Here is a 24429-nt window from a genome sequence, read left to right as displayed (position 1 = left end):
AGGCAAGAAAATTCACAGGCTCTTTTTGAATGTTAACCCCTTCAAACCCTGGGCAACCCAGCCCTCAATGAGTCCAGTGGCAAGAAGGCATCGAGGTGTTCTGCAAAGAAAGCAGGGCTGCTGACACATGCAGAGCTAAGACTGCAGTCACTGAACCCACAGGTACCACCTGCTTACAGCAAAGGTGCTTCTGTCACTGTCCTAAGTGGCAATAACAACCTGATTTGAGAATTATTGATCTGTTAGATGTGCTGAACTCAGCCCTTCCAAATCAACTCAAAAAATCCATGCATCACTTACACGTGCTCTGTAAGGGCTGTTGTTCCAACCAGAAGGGTTAGGCTTTCAACAACACACACATGAGTCAGAACAGGCAGCCCTTGGGAAGAGAACAAGATGCCTACGATGGTATTTTGGAACATGAAACATAACAGGAAGATCTTCCACATGTCTCCTTCTCACACAGTTGCTGTCTAGCCCCTCATACTGCACTTGGTCTAGCAACTTGCTAGCAAAGTTGAGGCAAGACATGGAAGCCTTAAGAGTTAGTACTTTTAACTCATTTATACATGCCCATGGAGCTAGCATTTCAGATACCTCCATCTTAGTTTCTGAGAGTCCTTCTGGATATGTAAAACCATCAGTAATTCTCAGGATGCCAGTCAGCAAGTTGCTACTCAGCAAATCAAGATTTGCTGCTCTCATGTCTCAAAATTTATGAGCAGAATGCCTAAACCAAACACAGGAAAATATGTTTGAATGATTTTACCAATAAAATCTCTACAGTATTTAGAATGTAAGACTAGCCTAGATAGTTCAGAAGCCAGAGAACTTGAAACTATTGTCCCAAAAGGGTATTTTATTTGCATTTTGTATTCAAACCAGACCCCAGGATTTATACTGACTCTTGAGTCTGCCTGAAGTCACTGCATTTCTACCATCTTTAGGAAAGACTCAAAACACTTCAGATTCCTCCCTCAGAATGTAGGTACCAAATAATTAGGAGCTCTCGATCCACAGCAGGGAATGCTGAAAAGACCTTCACCCAAAGGAAGCTGGAAGCACCATGCTGTCAGCAAGTTTTTCAGAGATGACAAGGTCACCAGGTTAAGTGTAACAGGGTTTTCTTGCATTACTTACAGGATTCTGCTGACTTAGCTGTTCATACTTAAGAATTCTTCAAACCTGTTTAGCAGGTTGTCAAAGTTCTAAGTTGCAAGCTAGTTCCATGCTCATTCCTCATGCAAATTGGTGCAATCTCCAGCAGAAATTACAATGCCTTATGCCAAAGCTATTGGTAAACACACCAGCAGGGGCTACTCACCAGTTTGAAGTATCCCAGTTTATGAGAAACTATTTTGAGTTTGTGAAGTGTTAAACATTTTCACCTTGGGTCTGTTATGTCAGAATCTCAAGCAGATCAATATATCTATGCATTTCTTGGGCTAGTTTTGAGTCTCTTAACTTCAGCTCCTGCAGTTTTATTTATTAATGAATGCTCTCTCCTATTGTTTGTTAGAAAAATGAATGTTTAACAAAGCTTTGATATTCTCCATACTCTGGTCACTTAGGGTTAGGTGGAGAGATCATCACTTTTAGAATAGAATTCCTGCTGAACCAATCCTGCAGGTAAGTTAAATCTCAGTTTTATTTTGCTATTCTTATTTTCTAAAGGTAGGCTACAGCTTTTGAGACAGGAATGTACTCCCTAAAAATCTGTTCAGGAATAGGAAGATTAGAGAAGGCAGACTGGGAGACACTTTTTATCTCTTTACCATGTGTCCTATAGATTCTAAAGCTGTACATCCTTTCCTTTCCTTTGCCACTCTTGCAATACAGAAGTTGTGACCCAGGTTTTCTGCAGTGTAATTTTGCATACCTGCTCCCACACGCTGCTCTCAGTGGCAGGCACAAACACAGAAACCTTCAGCACTTGGTGCCTCCAGGAATATTCAAAAGGGAAATTCCAACATGCATATGCATCTGTTAACACTCAGATGGAAATCCAAGGCTACACAAAGAATTTAGAACTACATTTTTTCATGTATTCAAATTTTTGGAAATTTTAACACATGAATGAGGAAAGCAACACAGCCCCAGGAAGAAGCCAAAGGATCCACTGCCAGGAATTTCTGAGCAACTGTCCCAGCAGTCACTGACAATATGGCCCTTAGCAAATGCTCTAACAGCTCCATGTAAAGGAGGAGTTCCTTGTCCAAAACAGTAGGGAATATTTTTAATTCTCTCAGAGGACTATTATGAAGATTAATTAAGGTCTGAGCAGCTCTTTGAAGATCAAAACTGCTATGCTGTTATTTATTATTAAAGAACAACAAAGTGCATTCTTGTCTATAATTCAACTTCATAGAGAAAACAGAGAAAGAGCACATGTGCTCAAGTGCATAAATTAATTCTCCCTGCCCTGACAAGCTGTGATTTGCATAACTGCACTTTTAGTCACCAAAACCCCATCAGTAAATCTATACTCATCTCTTTGAAATATTTTTAAGGCCTTAAGGAATATAACCAATACAGTTTCTCTTCTGATGGTTTTCTAGGATAAGCTTTTCTTATCAGATATTTCTTCCTCAGTTCAGCAAAGCATTTTATCCTTATGGAGCCCAAGGAATACTCTCATAGAGACCACCAGATATATTCTAAACTGCTTTGCTAAATCAGAAATTCAAAACCTATTTTGGATGTTTCCATTCAAAAAGAGAAGAGAGGGTGACAGAATGGGGTGGTGAACCATTTTTTTTTTATTTTTGAGGTCTGTTTTCTTCCCATCAGTCTTTCACAGAACTGAAATGTACATACAAATACTACGTTGCACAGTGTATCACTGATTTTCACTCCCTTCAAATGCATACAATTGTTTACTAAAAATGCTAGTATATTCCAATTATATTTGTATTCTTAAAACATGCAATCATCTGTATTTTGGCAGCATCTGCACAAAAACACAAAAGGTGAGTAGTATTGAAAAAAAAAAAAAAAATTAAAAAATAAAATAATAAAAAATAAAAATGCAGCAGAACGACGCTCTAAAGCCTTGCTGCCACAACCATGTTTTCCTGATTTTATTCAAACAATTACCACAGGAGGTCAAATCCTCCAGCACCAGGATGTAGCAATGCAAAAATTTAAGAAAACAAGAATACAAGTGGTTGGACCTAGAGGCTTAGGAGCACTGAAAACTGATGTCACCTGGACACTTCCTACCACCTTAAACTTTAAAGAAAGTCCAACAAGGAGTTCAGTATCTGCCAGATTTGAGCATCTTGCCAGTGTGTCAGCCAACATCACCCCTCCACAGGAAATCCCTACATTTTACTGGGTTACATTTTGGCTTTATTCCCATTACCTTAGTTTGCACTCCTAAGATTCTTAAAATCTGCAGCATATTCTTATTAAAAACACAGATACCAGATTGTGAACTTCTGTACTTTTAGACTGTCTTCAGGAGAAAGTTGTGCTATATTTAGCAGCCATATGGCATCCCTCCTTCACACACGTTTTCTAGTGATAAGAACTGACAAATTAAGTTTTCTAAAACACTGATCTATGTGTTTTCATTTCCAATTTTAATCTTAGAAGTTAACTGGAGTTTAATTTTTAAACTTGGCATTTAGCAAACAGGAAATGCAAGTTTTACCAATAGCAAATGATGCAATCAAGAAAGTTTTCTTGTAATGGAGGTGAAAAAAGCTATGTTCTAGACAGCTATGTTCTTTCTAAACTAATACAATGTGGCTACATAACAAAATAACCAAGGATGCACAGGCTTCCTTATACTATTTGCAATTACACTGTGTATGGATGACTGAAAATATTAGGTAAAGAATACTCCATATAGTAAAATATTTATAAATTAAGTTACTTGGATATTTCAAACTGCTGTGCATCTAATCTGAGGAGGCAGCAGTAAGCACAGTGTCAACCAACTAGTACACTGTAAAGAACTTCAAAGATCCCAGAGCAACCTCTGTAGTTTTCCCATGCTCCTGGGAGCCAGGTTTACATACACCTGGAAGACAGAATTTTCCTATAGCACACTCTAATTTTATAGAACCTGCAGCCAAAGGTTAGAAAGAACAGTTTTAAGAATCAAGAGAAGACATTGAGTATGCTGTCATTTGGGACAGTAAAAGGCAAGCTGCACATACAACAGAAATTCAGATAAAACTTCATCCTGACTGCCACCCCATCATACCTGCACCCCTTAGGAAAAAGAAAAAAAGGGAGAGAAAGGGACTGAAGACTCCTAAACATTTAACACCCAAAAAAGGAAGAATCTGCTTGAAAAACGTATCTGTCATGTAAATCATGTGTGAGTGCTGCTCATCTTTCTGGCTATCTAGAGCTTTTCCAGTTCTTTCCATGCTTTTCTGGGGACCAGGGACCCAGAGAACACCCCAAGTGATGCTCTCACAGGCCAGGCTGGGTGCAGCCACCCTCTGCAATGGTGACTGAAGAACAAGCTGCCAGAGCTCATCCTGTGCCTCCTCTTGGATGGCACTGACCTCCTGCCATCTCCCTTATCATAGAATCACAGAACTGGCTGGGTTGGAAGGGACCTCAGAGATCACCAAGTCCAACCCTTGATCCACTCCCCCCGTGGTTCCCAGCCCATGGCACTCAGTGCCACATCCAGGCTCTTTGGAAATATCTCCAGACACGGAGAATCCACTCCTTCCCTGGGCAGCCCATTCCAATGCCTGATCACCCTCTCCAGAAAGAAATTCTTTCGAATCTCCAACCTAAACCTCCCCTGGCACAACTTGAGACCCTGCCCTCTTGTCTTGCTGAGAGTTGCCTGGGAAAAGAGCCCAACCCTTCCTGGCTCCAACCTCCTTTCAGGGAGTTGGAGAGAGTGATGAGGTCTCCCCTGAGCCTCCTCTTCTCCAGCCTCAACACCCCCAGCTCCCTCAGCCCTTCCTCACAGGAATTCTGCTGGATCCCTTCACAGCCTCCTTGCTCTTCTCTGGTCCTGCTCCAGCACCTCAATCTCCTTCCTGAGCTGAGGGGCCCAGAACTGGACACAGGACTCGAGGGGTGTCCAGAGCTCACCAGAGCCTCACCAGAGCTGAGCACAGGGGCTGAGTAGTTGCAGGGCAGACCCAATTCAACTCTGAGACTACGTGGGGCTACCCCAGCTTTTTCCTTCTGTCCAAACAATTCCAGAGCAGCACAAAGTATTTCTTCAGCAAGAGAAAGGGGCAGACATGACCATTACACGCATGCCTGAACACATTTATGAGCTGCATGTACGGGCTGAGAAATAGAGATGAACAACTGTGCTTTTTCCAGCTAGTGTGTTATGTTTGTTATTCAAAGAAAAATACTAAATACTCAATGCTGTAGTTTCTCTTCCTCTGCATGAAACAATTTAAGGAATATGTTCTTTTAGTACAGCCCATCCTATCTTAAAGACTTGTAAAATTCATGAAAGTGAATGATATGGCACAAATTGCTGCCTGAAGCAGAACATTCAATGCTGGACATCCCACTGGAGACCACAACCCTCAAAGACATCAGTGAACACATTCTGCAGACACACAGCAACTTCTTCAGAACACTGCTTAGTCCCTCTTGTCTTCCTTGAGGAGACAGCTATTATAGAATGAAAAATAATCATGAATGTAGAACAACTCCAGGAAGCAGGAGAAACAAATTGCTTCATATGCCAGAATTATTTGCACAGAATATTTGAGAGTAAAATGTTTAAGAACGCAATGAATCATTAAGGTTTCTTCCAAAAGAAAATCACATACAATCATTTGTTTAAAGGTTGCCTCATTTAAAAAACATAAATGTAACAGAATAAGCATTCCTGCATACTTGATTATCAAATCAGAGCTTGGTGGGAGAACAAGAAAGTCCAATTACCGTTTTTTTAATGCTTTATATGTGGTTGTTGAGCACTGCTGTGGAAGGACAGAGGGAAAAGCAGATCTCTGGTCTTCTGGCAGTTTTTCCCGTTCTTTAACAATTCCTCCTTCAAATGCACAGCCACAGAGGTTCAAAGGTCCCCACAGCCTTTGTTCTCAGTTCCAGAGTAGTTACAAACAAACTTTTGTTCCACTTTCTTCAATGAAATAAGCTGCAGCAGTTCCCAATGACTGAACTTTACATCTGAAGCTTGCCTTGTACATCATTCAACTGAAGAACTATGGAATCTCATAGATTTATTCAAGAATAAATTACCAGAACTTTCTCTGAAATAAAAATCAACTACTGATTACTAAATCAGGCTCCAGCAAACATATTACACAGAAGTGAGGAAGGATCAAAACACTTTACTGACTGTATCAAAGAACGTTTGTTTTGTCTGAATGTAATAATAAGCATTTTTTATTGTTTCTATCCCAGGCAGAGTGTAATAAAAGAGGAGATGATCGTAAGGGCAAGCTATAGAAAGCAGCTACTTAAATACCTCTACATTCCATGAAAAGCTGATATGGAAATGGTTGATCAAAATTTGCAAATACTCCATCAGATTGTATCAGCTGCTATTTAAACTTTTTGGGAAAAAAAAAAAAAAAGGTGCATTATTGAGCAGGATAACAAGCTTTTTAAATTAAAAAGAATAAGATACTGAGGTTACCCTTTTAAAAGATTGATTGTTCCTAGAAGGTGGCAGTTGAGTCTCTAGAGATGCTTCTCACAAAACACACATAAAAAAGATAGCAAAGGTTGGGGTTTTTTCTTTATAAATTGTGCCTTCAAGCTAGAAGCACATAGACTGACTATTAGGAAACCTAATGAAGACATTCATGAGTCATAATAAGGAGTAAAAGGGTAAATCCCAGCAAATACTCAAAGGCTCTTGCAACAACTGCATTCTTTTTCATAGTAGCCACACCCTCAGTGAAGTCAGTAAGAATATGGTGACACTAACATTCAGAATACTGCCCAAATATTGGCCCAAACTAGGATTAAAAAAAAAAAAAAAAAAAGCCCCAGCAAACTAAATTCAAAACTGAGCATTCTGAGTAGAGACCAAAAAGTTCACCTCCCAAATGCCAGGAAAAACTGCTACTGAAATTAAAACAAAAACTAACTGAAGTTAAACATTTCAGTAGACATTTGTTTACTTGGTGATAAATATGTCTGGGGTAATAAAATACACAGAGGATTAAACACAGTTTTCTTTGAGAAGCAAGAAGTTTCAAACCACTTCTCATACCATGCCACCAACCCAAAACTGATTATCACAATTTGTCAGTAGGTGATTACAAACTTGTAGAATACCACCTTCCATTGTTGTATCTTAAAGGCACCTTACCAGTAGTAATTAAATCTGTTATCCTTCCCTACAACTTGATTCTGAGGCCATGACTACAGGACCACTACTGTGTCAGTGTCCTGCTGAATTAGCCACTGACACAAGTCTGAATCATGGTATGTGGTGTCTCATGACCCTGTGCTCAGCTCTGGTGAGGCCACCCCTCGAGTCCTGTGTCCAGTTCTGGGCCCCTCAGCTCAGGAAGGAGATTGAGGTGCTGGAGCAGGTCCAGAGAAGAGCAAGGAGGCTGTGATGGGATCCAGCAGAATTCCTGTGAGGAAGGGCTGAGGGAGCTGGGGGTGTTGAGGCTGGAGAAGAGGAGGCTCAGGGGAGACCTCATCACTCTCTCCAACTCCCTGAAAGGAGGTTGGAGCCAGGAAGGGTTGGGCTCTTTTCCCAGGCAACTCTCAGCAAGACAAGAGGGCAGGGTCTCAAGTTGTGCCAGGGGAGGTTTAGGTTGGAGATGAGAAAGAATTTCTTTCTGGAGAGGGTGATCAGGCATTGGAATGGGCTGCCCAGGGAAGTAGTGGATTCTCCGTGTCTGGAGATCTTTCCAAAGAGCCTGGATGTGGCACTGAGTGCCATGGGCTGGGAACTGCAGCGGGAGTGGATCAAGGGTTGGACTTGATGATCTCTGAGGTCCCTTCCAACCCAGCCCATTCTATGATTCTATGATGAGCAAACTTCAGCTTTAAAAAATTTTCACCTATTTGATGACTGTTGTAACATGGAAAAGGATGGAGCAAGACCAAATTAAATGTAACACAGGACTGGTGACTTGTGAAATTAGCAGAAAGCCTGTTTAAAAAGTAAACAAACTCCCAATAAGATGAAACTGAAATGTCACACTGCATCCAGGCAAGAACAGTGCTTTGCAGCACATGATCCTTATGTTATGGATGCACTATCAGGAGATCTAAGACTTCGGCTGCAGCTGACCAAGCATCCCTCCACCCAACCAATAACCTCAGGAGTATTTCAGCATTCAATTCTACCCTGAAAATCCTTAGAAAGCCAGGCTCCAAGTTGTTTGTGGTTCTGGTTTAATGAAGTAATAGCAGAAACAGGAGAAACTCCACTTTCTCCAATTTCCACTTGCTCCAATTCTTACAGAGTTACAGTGGGTACACTAAAACAATGCTTCCAACCCACAAACATCAAAGAGTGAGATGGGGACAGGAAACAGCACTGGATACACCAGGAGGGTAACAAAGAACAACTGCAGTTCCATCAGCAAAAGCAGTGGAGATGACCAGAGGATGAAGGATTCACTGATCAGTAGTTTATGCTGAACTGTTGCTTCAATGAGTGACTTCAAGCCACATCCCCAGGACATGCTCAAATGTTGCAATTAGCTACAGAAAGATCAAAAGAAAATAGAGGTTCTTAATACAATTTTAAGAAGTGGAATTTTGGGGGTACTTGATTTTCTAATCTATCTGTTAAAAGAAAGGAGCTTCTGAGCCATATTCTCATTTGTCATAAAATTCAACATGACACTATGAACTCCAGACCTGCATGCCTAACAAAGAGCAGAGCAAAAGAACATCAGTGGGCAGCAACAGTTAAATGTCATCATCACCAATGACAATACGATCTAAATACATCCAAACCCTTAGTGTGAGGAGAGTTCATATCATGTTTAGTGAAAAAGCAAGACAACAACATAAGGAAGCAAATACATGGCACATTTACCAAACTGATTACAATAAAACTGGTATCATTGGTTTATCAGCTTAAACAATCAGCAGCTAATTAACTGTGCATTTAACAACCAGGTAATATAGTTTCTTCCCAGAGAAAATCAGATTGGAAAAGTCAACATCAGCTTTAACACGATTACTTTCCTGTCCCACACTCGCTAAAGCAAATCCAATTTACTAAACAGTTTAAAGGGCAGTTTTTAATTATTTCACACACTCCCAAAGAACCTAACACCACATGCAGACAGATAAGGTAAGCTGCTCTGCTCAGGTGTATACAGATTCCAGCAACATAAACCACCACTTAAATAAAACATGTGCAGGCTACTTAAGATGCTTAACAGCCCCAGCCTAGTAACTTGTATGGCAGGAGCCTCTATGGATGTCAGAATCTTTACAGAGGTGAACCACCCACAGTTGCAGCAGAAATAATATGCAACAAAACACCAACTTGGAATATTTCTTTTGGACCTTTCCAGTACTTCATTACTTTCAATTTCTAAAGCAATCTCTGGGAAACAAATAAGGAGCAAACAAAGAAACCCTTCTGAGTGAGATTCACAACTTGTACCTGGTCTCAACAGGCACACATGCACCTACCAACATCCACGCACAGATTGCTCAACAATCTATATATCTAAAGTGTTTTACATGCAGAAACAGAGGAAATGCAGAAAAATTGTGTGGGAGAAACACAGCATTAGTAGGATTTAAATGAGCAGCTCATAGCTGTATCATTGGAAGGCTTTGCTGCCTTCCTATAATCCTTACCCAGTAATTCAAAATCAAAAATTCAAGTTTCCAACATTCATCCTTTAGCACCAAAGACCACAATTGCTAAGGGACTCAGAATTGCTAAGGGACTGCTGACCCACAGCATTTTATCATCAGGTTATGCGATTATCCACATTCTGGTTGGCTAGAAGACCTCATGTGCATAAGAAAAACTACAAAAAATGGCTTCCCTTCAGTGTCCTCAGTATGCACATCCCCGCTCTCACATTGGCTGCCAGTGCTCAGCCAGCCTGCTCAAAGGATTAGCATAAGAATAGAAATCGCTGTGAAAATCCACATGCTCTGACTGACCAGAGTCATTGACCTGCTTCACCCCAGATACCAAATTGACTTCTTTACAAAGGAAAACAGTTGCCACTTTAAAAGTTGATAAACATTTTGATTTGTTTCTTTCATATTATGGTATCAGACATCACTCGGGCAGCTACAAAACCCAAACAGTGAATGGGAACAACTTTCACTGCTGTAGGCACAGACATCACACGCTCTCACCACTTCCAAGTTCAAATTCCTGCAGGACTCCAGCGGTAGAAAATGGGTCTGTCAGGACCTTTCCCGGATCAGACCTACCATGTTCATCATAAAATCCCCTTCTCATCAAGCTCATAGGATCTGCTGGTACAATATGCTGCTGCAGTCCACTAAAGGCTCAAAGCAGGTAACTGGGGCTGCAGCAGCATATTGGAACTGGTCCCACACACCTGACAGAAGCCACCCATACCTACAGTCCCAAGAGAGCATTTAGTCCAGGTTTTCACAAGTAAAATGTACACATTTCCCTACAGCTCTTTATATCTTCTCCCCTTTCTGCTCTTACCCTGGAATCAGACAAAACAGTACCATCAGTTGTGACACAATACCTCTCGCCATGCTTGCAGTCACTGCAGATAGGAGCTACTACACAGATAAGAACATTTAGAGAGGAAGTGCAAATGAAAATAATCCCCCAGTTCATGAAGAGGCCAACATTTTCCTTTTGTTTGTGAGCTGAAGGACACAAAGGCCGAGGGAACCCATTCCAATTTGTCTCTCCTGTACAAACTCTTCTAGCCATAATAAAGTATAAAAAACATGATTTGTTTTTGTAAATATGTATATCGGGTTCCTGAAAACACACTGAATTTTTGGATAAACATATTAGCGTTTGACGTGGTTGTTTTGAAATAGGGGAAGCTGACTGGAATCATCCCCATAATGTGGTCTGACACTTCACCTAAAACAATGTATTCAACCAGCAAAATGACATTTCCTTTTCAGAAGTTCACAAAAGAACCAGAAGCCCAGGGCAAAATGGCCAAAGTAGCACTATTCCCCTTTTTGTTAGATTTCCTCTACTCCCTCTGGGGTCTCCTCCCCAGCCAGTAAGTCACCACTGCAATCCTTCCCCTGAAACCCAATGACATCACCATTTCCCTCACTTTGCATCACAGAAAAAGAGACTGGTAACAACCAGGATACTGACATTTCACAACCCATCAGAGTGGCACAGAACAACTCCAACATCCAGCTACAAACCATACATAAAGCCTAAAAAATAAAACAGTTCCCCAGTAAGATTTCTGCTGATCTGCCACAAACACTGTTTCTTCAAAAACTTTACAAATATACTTCAAACAAAGAAAACCTAGATCAAGGTGAAAGACTAAACAATAATTTGCTTCTGGCAATGGAATTCTGTACATTATGTGTGGTATTAATACCACATTAATGCTTTCAGTTGTTGTTTCCCCAAATAATAGGTTTTACTGAAGGCATATTGCCAGACTCACCCTATTTTTCCTCCCTCTGTCATATCAAAGTAGTAAAATTTTGGTTTTTCCAGATGGCTCCACAACATTCAAACATTATAAAACCATCAGATATACAAGGGTGCACACCCTGGAACAGCACAAGGAACCTCTCAAGTTTCATAAAAAGAAATCAGTCCAAGCACACAGAGCACTTACTTGCTCTTGTACCATGAAGAATATGTAATATTTTCCTCACAAGTCAAAATGAATTGTTCACTGGAGGCTAACCTAATTTTGCAAAACAACAATGAAAAGACATCCCTGCTGTGGGAAACATATTGCATTGTTCTAAATAAGCACATGGAGGTCATTTGCCTCTGTTCTGCAGAAAGAGGTACCTATCCCAGGCTCAGTCCTCTAACACTTGAAATAGACATGTTTTTTACTGAGTCTTGGAAACAGGCACATTCTGTTTCACATCTTTTCACCTTTGGATAACACAGTTAAGGATTATGGCTGTTACTCCAAATGAAGTATTGTATTTTAAGCTTCTACCTGCTTGAGTTTTCACCTATTCCTCTAAACTGCATTCTCACCAATGACAGTATCATCCCACACAACAAACGGTGCCCATCCCCAGCAGAGCCTGTCCAAGCCTCTGTCCAAAGTGCTGTTTTCTGCACTATCTTGTGTGTAAAGTACAGAGGCACAGCAAAAAATTACTCATTCTCATCATCTTCTTCCAATTCAACAGCCAGCAGAACGGTCTGGAGCAGCAGTTTGCCATAGAACACAGGTGCTCAGGGGACACCAGATGGGACACACTGTTTGTGAATGGAAACCAGTAACATAAACACCTGTAAATTTCAAAGGTTAGTTTACTTTTTTCACACGTTGAGACCATTACCCAGAGTCCAAACGTGTTACAGCTCTTTCCTCACCAGACCCTGTCCTGCTAGCCTTCACTCACATCCATCCCCCTTGCAGTTTAGTGGGAAAGCTAATCAAGATTTCCCAGATAAAACCATCTCCACAAGCAGGGAACGCCTGTTGGGTACATTCCCCCCTTTCCCACCGGTTCCTAGCATGCAGATACTGCTCGCTGACCCCAGCAGACCCGGGGCCCTTCACTGCACCTGAAAAGGTCTAAGGAGGCATTGAAGGGCGCTCATTAAAGGGCGCTCATTAAATCCCCCACAAAGCAGAGCCCCACACAATGGAGAAGAGGGCCAAGCACAAAGCCGGACGCCAGCTGCACGCTAGCCCGGGAGCACAGCGCCGGTTCTCCCCACGCCTCAAAAGCAGAGGAACGAGACACGCAGGCTGAGATCCCCATTATCCCTTCTTTCCCAGAAAATTATTCCTTGGCGATAGGTGAATTTACCCAGCTCCGAGACCTTCCCCCGAGGACAGCGACTGAACGCGTGCTCTTAAGCGCGGTGAAAAAGGCAGAAGGGGAGAGGGGCTGCGGGAGCCATCAAACCCCCACGAGCGGTCCACGACTTCTTTTATTCCTTATTTTCCTTATTTTCCTTATTTTCCTTCCTTTCCCCCCTCCCCTCACTGCGCGGCCGCGCCTGCCCGGCCGTTGGAGGTAACGGCCGCGACTCTTGGCGAGGCTGCACCCCCTCCCCTCGCCCACCCCCCGGCGCCGCCTTCACGATATACGGGGCTCTATCGCGACACAACCCCCCCCCCCTCCTCCCCTTTTTGCTGCCTTTCCCCTGCCCAAGCACTCACCTCGCTCCACCACAGCAGGGGCTGGAGCCCGGGGGGCGTCCCAGCTGCCGCCTACCAGCCGCGTCCCGCCGACATGGCGGCCGCCGCCGCCGCAGGTGAGCAGTCGACGGGGGCGGTGGAGGAATGAACCAGCGGGAAGGGCCTTGAGTTGAGGGGAACCGCGTCCGGCACCACGCCCCCCTTCACCGGGCTCCAAAAAAAAAAAAAAAAAAAAAAAAAAAAAAAAGACTCCGAGGCCCATGCGCGCGTTTCCACCGCTTGCCTGGCTCCGCCTGCAGTGGGCGGGCGGCTCTCCTGGGCTGTGGCGTGGAGAGGAAAAGGAGGGGGGGCGGTGGAATGGGGCCCTGGGATGGAGCTCAGTGATGGAGCTCCGGGTGGTGCTTTTTCCCGTTCCTCTGTGGAGGGACCGCGAACGCCTGAGGGGACGCGCGGATGCTGCAGCTGCAGCAGAGAACGGGCGTGGGGGTGCGGGAACAAAGCGGGTGCGGGAACAAAGCCGCCCCCACCCTGGGGCTGCGGTAGAGGTGATGTACGTAGAGGTTTGGGGGTCCTGCGGCTCCCTGTTTGGGAGGGAGGGGTGTAAATAACAGGGGGTGTCTCCAGCAGGGCTCTCCCCACCTCTCCCGTGTCGCTCCTTTCCCATCCCGGGGTTTGTTGACCCCCTGGCTGCCCCCCTTCGCTCCCTACTTTGCAGTACCAAGGCCTTGCTGGTTCAGACCCAAACGTGTCCAGGCGAGGCTGCAGACAGCGTTATTTCAGGAGGAAACGCTAATTCAGGCTTCTAAGCATTGCTCACGAACTCTTCCTCCAGAGGAGTCAAGAGCCTTGTTGAAATTAAGAACCCGCAGTGCTTCATCCGAGTTTTTTATTAGAAAGGGACGTGACCATGTGTTTCAGTAGCTTTATTGTGTGCTTTAGGGATGCTTTACCCGGGGCACTTCGAGAAACACAGGGATTTCACTGGCAGGAGGGAAGGTGGAGAACCCTTCCTGCTGATGATGATGCCCCATGGTGACTGCAGAGGTTAAAAATCTGGTGGCTAATGTGTATTTATTCCTCCAGCAGTGGCAGTGCAAAGCAGTTCCTCTGCCTTTGGCAGGGCCCCAGAGGTGTGGCTGTCAGTAACAGGGAGCTGTGTGGTGTGGGTCCTGGCAGCTGACGTGGGAGCTGTGGCGTGTGCTGTGTCATAACCACGGGGGGACAGCTACGTTTGCATTGCAAAAGCAGATACACATGGTAAGCCTTCAGGAATGCTTGAAAATGTGAGGCATAGTTGAAGGTGTTCCCCAGGCTTGATCTGATGCTTTTTGGGTTTTGTTTCCACCCGTGGGATGCTGTGGATAAAGTGTGTAAGATGCATGAGGGTGTTGGTGATGCCAGCTAACCAGAGTCTTTGGATCCCTGAGACCACTGTTAGATGATATATCTGGTAACTAAGAACAGCAAGCATGCAGAAGTTCTGGGCTATGAGATTGAATTTAAGAGCTCTGAAGAATTTTTAGGGTTTGGGATGATAATTTTCATTTTTTCAAAGCCTGTCATGCATAACTGATAACTGCAAATGCACGGTCTGGAACAATAGCTTGGAGATGTGCAGACTGCTTCATGTCAGCATATGCTGTGCCAGATGCTAACAAACACTGCAGTAGTTAAGGGCATGGGTGGGGTTGGGGTTCCACATGTAAGGAGATGGCAAATTATGAAGATGTTGTGCAGTACCCCATAAAATTGCAAAAGAGGATGCACAAAATACATAAATGATGACAAGGCACAAAGCATGTGATTTATTGTGCTTGTGCGTTCTACAACCTACAGCTCTGATGAGTAAATTGGGATGAGCCAGGACTGTGCCCACATGGCTCACTGCTGATAAAACCTTGGGGCACTGGATGTGGGTCTGTTGGTTCCAGCTGTAGTTATGTGTAAGTGGGTGATCCCTATCTACCCATTCCTGATTTGAGTGACTTTGAAAGTCCTGGATGAAAGATACCCAGAGCATCCCCATGTAGATGAGCCTATCCCTCATTATTAGATGCCATCATCTCTTTGGCAACTTTAGTTCTTCCTTATTTTGACTGTCTGTCCCTGAGTGATTTTTGCAAAGCTTGTTTGTTGCTCTTCCCAAGCAGAGTATTTTTCATTATGTCTAACCAAATACAAATGGGGAGTTGCATATGGGAATGCAGCTTGAGAAAACAGGAGATCAAAGAAAGGTCTTGACTCAGTGCTGAGGATCCCTGCTGCATTTCCCCTTCCACTGCCTCCCACCAACCTTGTGGCTTGTGATTTGAAGCTCACTGCCTTCACTTTTTGCCTGAACATCTTTGATTTAAAAAAGAAATAAAGGTATAGTGTTTTCCCATCTCAGACTTTCTCTGTTGTTCATCAGTGCTTGGTCTTGCTAATTTTCTGGGAAAGTGTAATGGCTCTTCGCTATTCCAAGGAAATGCTTTGACTTGAAAGAAGTGCAGAGCCCTTGGTCACCCAAACAGGAAAGGACTGAATTACTGAATTACTTCAGCCCTTGCCAGTTGGAGGTTGCTGCTGTGTGCCCACAGGGCTTGTCTGCCCTTTTCATGTCAGATCTGAAGGTCACCTCAGCAATAAGTTAGCCAGTGCTTTTCAGGAAAAAAAACCCAACCAAATGATGAGAGGGAGGTATCTGGCCAGGTGGTAGCTCTTCCAGATACGATATTCTAGTGTCAGCTTTTAAAAACTGGTCTGTATTTATTTGTTATCAAGAAAACAAGGTTTGTCTCTCCCAGGTGAGGACTTTTTGAAGCCACATAGGTTGTTATGTGTTTAATTTTTTTTCCGTTTGGACAAGGTAAACTGAAGAAGGGAATTTCTCCTTATTTAGAACTGTTGAGGTTTGGAGGGGGGGTTCATTGGTAAAGTGCCTCAGCCTCTGCCGATGAAGACTGTAGAGAGCAGCTCTATGTTGTCAGCTCATTCAGTTTTGTTTTATATGGTAAGCTGGCCTGGCTGTGCTTTGAGAAGATGTTGATAGGAGATAACACTCTATTTTTCCTTCCTTTACTTTCTGCTTGTCTTAAATATTTTTCTTGGAGTGAAAAGATAAACCTTTAAGACAATCAGCTGCATTTTGAGATGCCTTCTGATCTTTAGATGCTTGTTTTGGGAAGATGCTGATGCCATTGCCAAACAGTACTGAGCACTGTTTACAAAACAGACTGGGACCACAACAAAGAAGTGTTAAAAAGGTGGGGGAAAGGAAGAGTGAGAGACAGTCTATTTTTGCTCCTGAAAGCTGCTTTGTACTTCCATAGCACCTTTCCTCCCAGTGTTTCAGGGCAGATCACAAGCTTTAGTCATGCCTCATGCTAAGATTTGGGAGATGAGTGAGGCAATTCCTGCCACCATTGAGAGATTAATCTGCTGGATATATATAACCCAGGGAGAAAGACAAATCCTTTCTGGGTTGTGGGAGTCAGACAGGTTATTACTGTATGTTTAGAGAGCTTGTTATATAGGGGTTCTAAATTTGGACTGTGGCTTCTGGAGAGTTACTGGATAGATAGACTGACAGACCAGCCTGGAAGCCTTCAGGAAGCTAAAACAGCAAGTGTTTTGCCATCAAGGAAACAGCATAAAAATGCAGCTAGTTTCACTGACATCAGTTTTAAGATAATCTTCATTTCAGTTGTAATTCAGTTAGGATTAAGGGATCAAGTGTGAAATCTTGCCTCTTTTCCCATAAGTAAATGTTAGTGATAAAGGCCAGAGACTTCATCCAAGTAACTTCAGTAGCAAATCTGGCATGTTTGAGAGGACTCTGGAGGAGGAGAGGCAAAGGCTCTGTCTTGACCAATATTCCTACTCATGTTTTCAGAGAATAAATGTATATCTTCCTGTCAATGGATATATTGACTCTGGCTGGGTGATTGCTCAACTGGTCACTCTGTGATACACTGTGCTCCATTCCCCAATGATTTGTATTCAGACATCTCAGCTCAGATCCATCAGAAATGGGAGCTGCTTTGTTTTCTTTCCCTACAGTAGTTTATGGATAGACTTTAATTTATTTTCTTTTTAGTATATTTAGATATCAGGATCCTCCTGCCTCACATAGGACAAAATCAAAACCACAGATATGTTTTTCAAGCTGTTTATCCTTGGAAGAGGTAAGGGTGTGGTGCATACAAAATGAAATGGATCCCATTCTGTGTCTACATGACTGCTCCCTATGCAGTTTCCACCCAAGAATAGCTACTGAGCAGTTGTCACTGGTGCTGCCACAACTAGTTGCTGCTGCATGGTTTCTAGCAGAAGTGATAAACAGGACAATAAATAATGTGGCCCTGTCAGGTGGGATGCTGGCTATGTGTTGGGCATGATTAGCATCAGAGATAATATTTCTGAGATTTTACCCAGGCTTAAAAAGTTTTGGTGGGGCTGATCCCTGCTATCCCCAAGGTAAAACATCCCCCAAATCCCAAAGCATAGTTGATAGAGATGCTTTAGAGGAGCACGATTCTGTCCACATGCTCAACACTGTAGAGCCAAGTGAATTCTAGCCTGACAAAGACATGCATTCAGAATAGCTGAGATCAGATTCTTAATGAACCATACATTTAGACTATGTAACAAAAAATACCATCCTCTGAAATGACTTGGCTGGAATAGGCATTGAATACTCAAAATGCTTGCAAACAATAATATCAATTCCCTGTATTCTGTAGCCATTACCCAAAGATTTGGACATTTTCGCATCACTTTAAAATTGTTATTTTTCTGTCACCCTGTGGAGAAGAGTGTGTTTGGTTGTATGAGGCAATGAGGATTAGGAGTGTAAGTGACTAAATTGATTTTTAAGGCGCAGAACATCTTGATGTTTACAAAACATTCTTAGTGTACACCCAGAGTCTCTGGGACTCTGCATATGTAAAGTTCAAGTCTGTATAAATACAAACAGAGCAGAATGTAACTTTCTCTGCCAGCCTGTCTCTTTGATGGTCAAATCCACCCAGATGAATGCACAGGCAGCTGAACAGAATTCTTCCAGTTATTGGGCTTATTTCTCCTTGTGTGCAAATGGGATGATGTGCTTGGTCCAGAGTAAAATTGTTCTTTTGACTGCTTGCTCTTTATTCCTCCCCTTCCAGCCTCACAAATGTTCCTGGAGCTATACTGCCATGAAGCATCTGTGAAATCAAGTGACTGCTTGGGTCAATCACATGGCTGATTCCCTGAGAGAGCAAACTTCAGGGCAAGCAAGCACATTCCAGCTTCTGTGACCTTGGTGAGAAGGGGTGTGGGACTGTGCTGCAAAGCCTGGGCTGCTCACACAGTTTCTCTCTTTAGACCACTTGTGCACAATTTACTGGTAGTTTGCAGACTTGCAAGTTTTTTCAGTATAATTTGAGACAGATAGTCCAGCTGTCAGGCAGGCATTGCTCCATCAGTTTTCCAAGTAGTTATGGGCACTGGTGTGGGTGGAGAGATGCCCCGGCTTGCTCTGGTAATGAGCCCAGAGATTGAGCTGAATTACTCAAGTGTGTAAGCAGGGGCTCTGCAAGACTGAGGAGACTTTGCACTTGCTTTGCACTTCTGTGACTTCCTAAGCAAGGGCTCAAGATCTCAGTTTATGATAACTTGACACCTGGTTATTTTTTCCTATGGATAAATGGCCAGAGCTGCCTGTGTGGGAAGGCAGTGTGAATTGGGACGTGCTAGCATTGTATTCACCCTGTGAGGAAAAAGCTGAGAAAGGATATGACCTTCAAAAATTCTAGCACACCACTAAGTGAGTAAAGATCCTGGGCTGAGGAAAACCCAGTCCCTGGAGTCCAGTCCCATTCTTTAGCTGGGAAAAATCATCTGAAGCACTGTGCAATGGAGATCAGATATGCAGGGCAGACCAGCCCCTGCCTTGTTTTCACAGTGAGTGATTTAGTGCTGTTCCCCATCATATTTACTACAAATTATGTTGTGCAATAATTTGTATATTTATGGCTCTGTGTGCCCGGAGCTGCCTGTTTCTGTTTGTGCCTCTCCATTACCTGAAGAAAGGGAACAGATTGTATCAGGCCTGAGGTGTAGCTGGACAAGCTGGACAAATAGAAGTGCACAGTACCTTGCATCTTGAATCTCAGATTTTCTCCATTTCTGTTAGAGAGTGGTTTAACCCTTGATAGGGAGCTATAGCATCCAGCTAGTGTGCAGATGTCTGGAATAGGAGAGGGAGAAGTCCTCAATGGAAAAAGTCCTTGCACCAAATCAGATGAAACTCTGTGTGAGTGAGTAGAAAATGAGGTAAGAACTGTGCACAAGGGCAGCTGTGAGATACTGATCCAGCTTTTTGGACCTACAGGGCATTGCAGTAAGGGGGTGAGTAAAGTTCTCTTGGAGAAAATGTCTGCAGAAACCAAGCTGGTGCTGGGCTGACTCTGAACCAGCAGATTAACTTGATTGTTCCAGAGGCTACTCTGACCCTTGGGCACTGGTCCAGAATCCCAGATGAGGAGAGGCAGCATCACAGAGAGGCAGATAGCTTATGGGGCTGTGGGAGCAGGGACAAGCTGGAGAAAAAAACAGCACTAGAAGGAAGAGAAAGGTTGAGGGTGGCTTTGGGCAATGGGTAGGAAAGAGAAAGTGTGAGAAATAAGCAGGGAATTTAGCTAAAAGGTTCCTTTAGTGATTGATTTAACTTACACTGGGGAGAAACTGGCCTTAGGTCAAATCTGCAATGCTTTTATGTGATTGCTTTCCCTCTGAGCATCCTGGAGTGAGAGTTCAGCCAAGCGTTTTGGCCTATGGGCACATAAACAAGAAAAGCATAAGAAATGTCCCTTACAAGGACAGTTCCTTATATATCCTTTACATGCCAGTTCAGAAGCTGTGCATCTGTTTTACCCAGTGAGCTCCTCTGGCAGGAGGTGGATAGGAAGTGCACTTCTTTGCAGCTAGAAACTTGTTGGAAAATGCTGCATCATCAGTGGCACTTTTTAGGGGAGCTCACTTAAAATGTGGAAACTCTCAGGCTGTCCTTGGAGTAGAGCCATGTGCTGTCAGCCCCTTGCAAAAGTACAGGTTGATTAAATAGGTCAGAAAACAGAAAGCACATCCCAATTTATTTAATAGGTAGGAATTCTGTTGCCTAATGTTGTAGCACTGGAGTTGCTGATCATTTTTTGAAGGTAATATAATAATAGTTTTGTTCTCAGCTCAGGAATTAAGGAGGGTCACAGGTATTGCTACTCAAAGAGCATGTGCATTTTTCCAGTAGCATAAATAAATAAAAATATATGCCAGTGAATCAGGTAAATATGAAGATTTATGTGATAGAAGAATAGCTAACAGGGAGCAAAATCTTCCGAGTGGAATCAATCTCTGTTCCATAAATGTGCTGGAAATAAAACATGTACATATCTGCAGTCATATCAAACCAAAAATTAAGCTGGAATCCTACTGGAGATATTTACCCTTGAGTCTTCATTATGTCCCTTTTTCTTTCTTCATCTTTCAACCCCCAAGGAACTGGACAGGGATCTCCTCCTGCCTGGCAGTCTGGGCTGTACCTGGTTTCAGCCTCACACACCACTGAGCAGTTTTGCATCTGAAATTAAAAAGATGCCTGGGTCTGACTGAATCATTCTTCATTATCTCAGCGGGCAGCAGATTTAGGAGCTAGAATTGCAATGAACAGTTATTAGATTGTGTGTCTTCTGGGGATAGCTAATTTTTTTTAATCATCAGATTCCATGACTTAGCATTGTAATTAGCTATTAGACGTATACAATCTAGTCAAGAGCTGCTTTTTAATTTATTTATTTATTTTTAAAGCCTGCTTATTCTAAGAGTCTTTTCTTTTCTCATTCCTAGGGGAGGTTGTGCAGTTCTTCTGACAAGTGCAAGATAGCCAGTGGGAATGAGACCTACAATTAATCCACTGAATGCACAGCACGAGCAGAAGAACAGCTTTTGGATGAAGAAGCTCTTTCAGTCTCTGCAAGGTGATGGCAAACCCTGTTAGCATGGTGGCTTTTGGGGATGTTGGTGCTCAGAGTGGCACCCAGCACCCAGCAGAGGGGGTGTGGGTTTGAAGGGAACCCAGCATTAAGAGCTTTGGATCAAACTGTGGTCTGAGTTGTACTTGGACTTGCCATCCCTAAAAGTAATTTCAGAGATTTTGTGGTGAGGTGAGACCCCTCTGGATGCTGCAATATTAGGGTGTCTGGATGGTTTGTCACAAAAGCATTAAAGGCAGTGGAAAGCATTCAGTTAAAGGTTGTCCCTTTAAGTCCTTTTTTCATGTAATGCTGTTTGGTTTCTTGCACAGTAGCCACTGTAGTACCTGTTATTTATTGCAATTTACTTCTGAGGCTGTTTTCCTAACTGATTTGTGTACTTGGATCAGATACAACACTCTGATTCCTTTTGTCCTTTTGTCTTTGCTTGCTTGGCTTTAAAAATTTTGTTACCTGAACATGGGCCCAGGTCCATTCTCACCAATTCTGCAGCAAACCAGGAATCCTGAGCAATTTGTTACAAAGCACTGGCACACACAAGGGGATTTAGGACTGGGTTTTTTGGGGGTGTTTGTGGTTTTGTTTTTCAAATTTTGTGCTGCTCTTCCAGTATTAGTTCCAATGTCCAGACCAGTTCTGAGACTGACTGCACTTCACCTGGTGGCAATCCACACTATATTCCCAGTTACCTGTTTTTTCCTGAGTGCTTTATAGTCATAACACAAACTCCACCACCAAGAGAGTTTGGCCATGCTTGATTCCTGACAAACTCAGCTGGATGGATAGCTCATAAACCAGGCACGTTCAGACAGTCCTTCTCAGGGCAGATAGCAGACTCACTTGTTTGGTCACAAGACACTCAAAACATCAAGTGAAAAGTGGAATGTCACTGATACAGAATGGTGCAAAGCCTGCAGGAGTGTGCTGACTCTCAAATGAGAATCTGCAGTCAAGCCCTCTGCTAACAGTGTCCTAGTGGAGTATTCCCAGAAATGAGGAAAGAAATTACTTTCTTGGTGCAAAAGCTGCTTTTCTATTACCTCTTGTGATCTCCAGGGAAGAGGAGAGTTGGTCAAAAAAGGAAAATAATTGAGGTCTGAGCAGAAATAGGAACTGTCCCTAGGTCTTTCTTTCTGACTTTCTTCAGACATGGTCCCTTCCCCATCTTTTGGCTCTGATCTGTGTCAAGAGCTACAGCCTCACGAACAGACTTGGTCTCCACTTCCTTGTGCTGCTGTTCTCTGTACCTCTGTGCCATAGCACTCTGGTCCACATCAACACCTTGAAAAACAACACCTTGAAAAACAAGGGAAGTGCTTGGAAGTGGTTTGCATGCAACCAGCTGTTCTTCCCTTGTTTTTATGCCTCAGCTTCTCAGAGTCAGAATTTTAAAAAAGCAACAAACGCCAAAACAAAACCAAACAGGAAAAGAGGAGAGGTAGCTACAGCAGAAACTGAGGTGAGTGCTGATCTGGAGATGTGAAAAGGTGTTGCTCTTCTCTTCTGGATTATAGCAGTCTACACATGGTCTGAAGTGTTTTCTCTGCAGTGATTTAAAGCATTTTCTAGGTCTCTGTCATACATATTCCATGTAGGCTAAGAGTGTCTTGGGACTGATAAAGGTTGATGCCTGGACTGGTTAAAGGGGAAGAATTCTAGCCTGAGTTTTACAGCATTCATTGAGTAGTGAGAAGTAAAAAGTCTCCTGATTTTCCATAGGATCTTAATTTTTTTGAAGAAATTTTTGTATTTTGTTTTTAATGGAAAAAGAGGGGGGAAACACAGATATTTAGTAGAGAATATAGGCAGAAAAGAACAGCAGGATAGGGGGAATGTGAAAGTAGGTCAGATGCATTGCAGGCAAAAAAAAATCATTATTATGATTAGGAGAGATTAAGGAAGGCAAGAGCAAACAGCATCAAAGGAATCCAATTTATGAAGCCATTTAAACAAGAACATTCCTTGAAAGTCAAGTTCTCAATACAAAACACCAATTCAGAGCAAAATGAGAGAAGAATACCTTATGCTATGTATTTAATTTTATACCTAGTCTTCTCTATAACAACCCATGAATTTTTAAAAATACCTTTATTTTAAATTGTCATGAGGAACAAGTGCTGCAGAAACTGTTACCCGCCCTTCCCTGTGTGAGTTCTTTTAGATTTTTCATTTTTAAAGCTATAATTATGCAGCTAGGTCTCTAAGTGAAGAATGCACCCAGTGTGATAGTAGTGCTTAGTGACAGCAGTCAGTCAGTTACTTCTTCAGCATATTAGATGCTTTACATGAAATAAGGCGATTCTCAACTCAAGGATTTTCACATAAGAGGCAATTTACAAGTGTGCAGTTATTCCATCTGAGGACTTTAAGAAACTTTTCAATGACAAGTAGATTCTGTTGCTTTTCTTAACTTTTGGGCAACCAGAAGTAAGGGAGATCTGATCAGCATGCTGAGACTTAGTCTCTTTTTCTTCCCTTTTTCTTTCTAATCTTGAGTAACTTCTTTCTCCTGTGTGCTATAACAGCAGGGAAATCCATTTTGATTTGGATGAGGTTTGCTTGCTTTCTGCAAGCAGAAATGAATCCTGAAAGCTCTGTAAAACAGTAACACCATTCTTCTCCTCCAGCATGTTTTATTTTTGATGTACCAAACAATGCCCCATAATGGTAAATCTAGGCAATGCCTCTTGGTTTGCAAAAGGCACACATCCTTTTCTAAGGCAGACCTTCGGCTGGGTGAATTGTTATGACCTGTTTGGGGCCTGTTTCTGCACAGCACTGCAGGGATCATCTGCTGAATAGATCAGCTGGAGTTCTTACATGTTTTTATCATTGGCTTGGGTCCTCTAGACGAAAACCCACCACCCATGAGCTGTTTGACAGAGCTCTGCCATGTCAAATGTTTCATAAGCAGGAGCAAACTGTCTGAGAAATTTAAGCAAGATGTGGGTGTCTCTTAACACTGGGTTAAATTCTGGCTGAACATTTTTCTAAATAGCTGAACACTCCTGCCAGAGGCTGTGGACTGGTTTGCAGCCTAAACCAAGCCCAGCAAAACTGCTGACTTGAGCTGAAGCATGTAGAGGTTTGGCATTCTAGAAGCTTTTAATTAACAGCACATTTTTTGCCTCTCGCTAGTTCCCTGTTCAGGAGGGATTGGTGTGTGAAGCATGCTAAAACTT

At 42.9% G+C, this 24429-nt stretch overlaps 1 protein-coding gene across 1 annotated transcript in view; it reads right to left on the bottom strand.

The window, feature by feature from the left end:
• The window catches only part of LOC115599602 (rho GTPase-activating protein 32-like), a 128399-nt gene extending 115029 nt beyond the window's left edge, over positions 1-13370 (bottom strand). The window contains exon 1 of the mRNA XM_030464703.1: positions 13257-13370. The gene's annotated coding sequence lies outside the window, so the exon portion shown is untranslated. The remainder of the gene's footprint in view (positions 1-13256) is intronic.
• Positions 13371-24429: the final 11059 nt, after the last annotated feature.

Source organism: Calypte anna, chromosome 24 (genome assembly GCF_003957555.1).
Source record: "Calypte anna isolate BGI_N300 chromosome 24, bCalAnn1_v1.p, whole genome shotgun sequence".
Taxonomy (NCBI): domain Eukaryota; kingdom Metazoa; phylum Chordata; class Aves; order Apodiformes; family Trochilidae; genus Calypte; species Calypte anna.
Note: the sequence above shows the minus strand (reverse complement) of the source record. Positions and strands in the feature narration are given on the sequence as shown.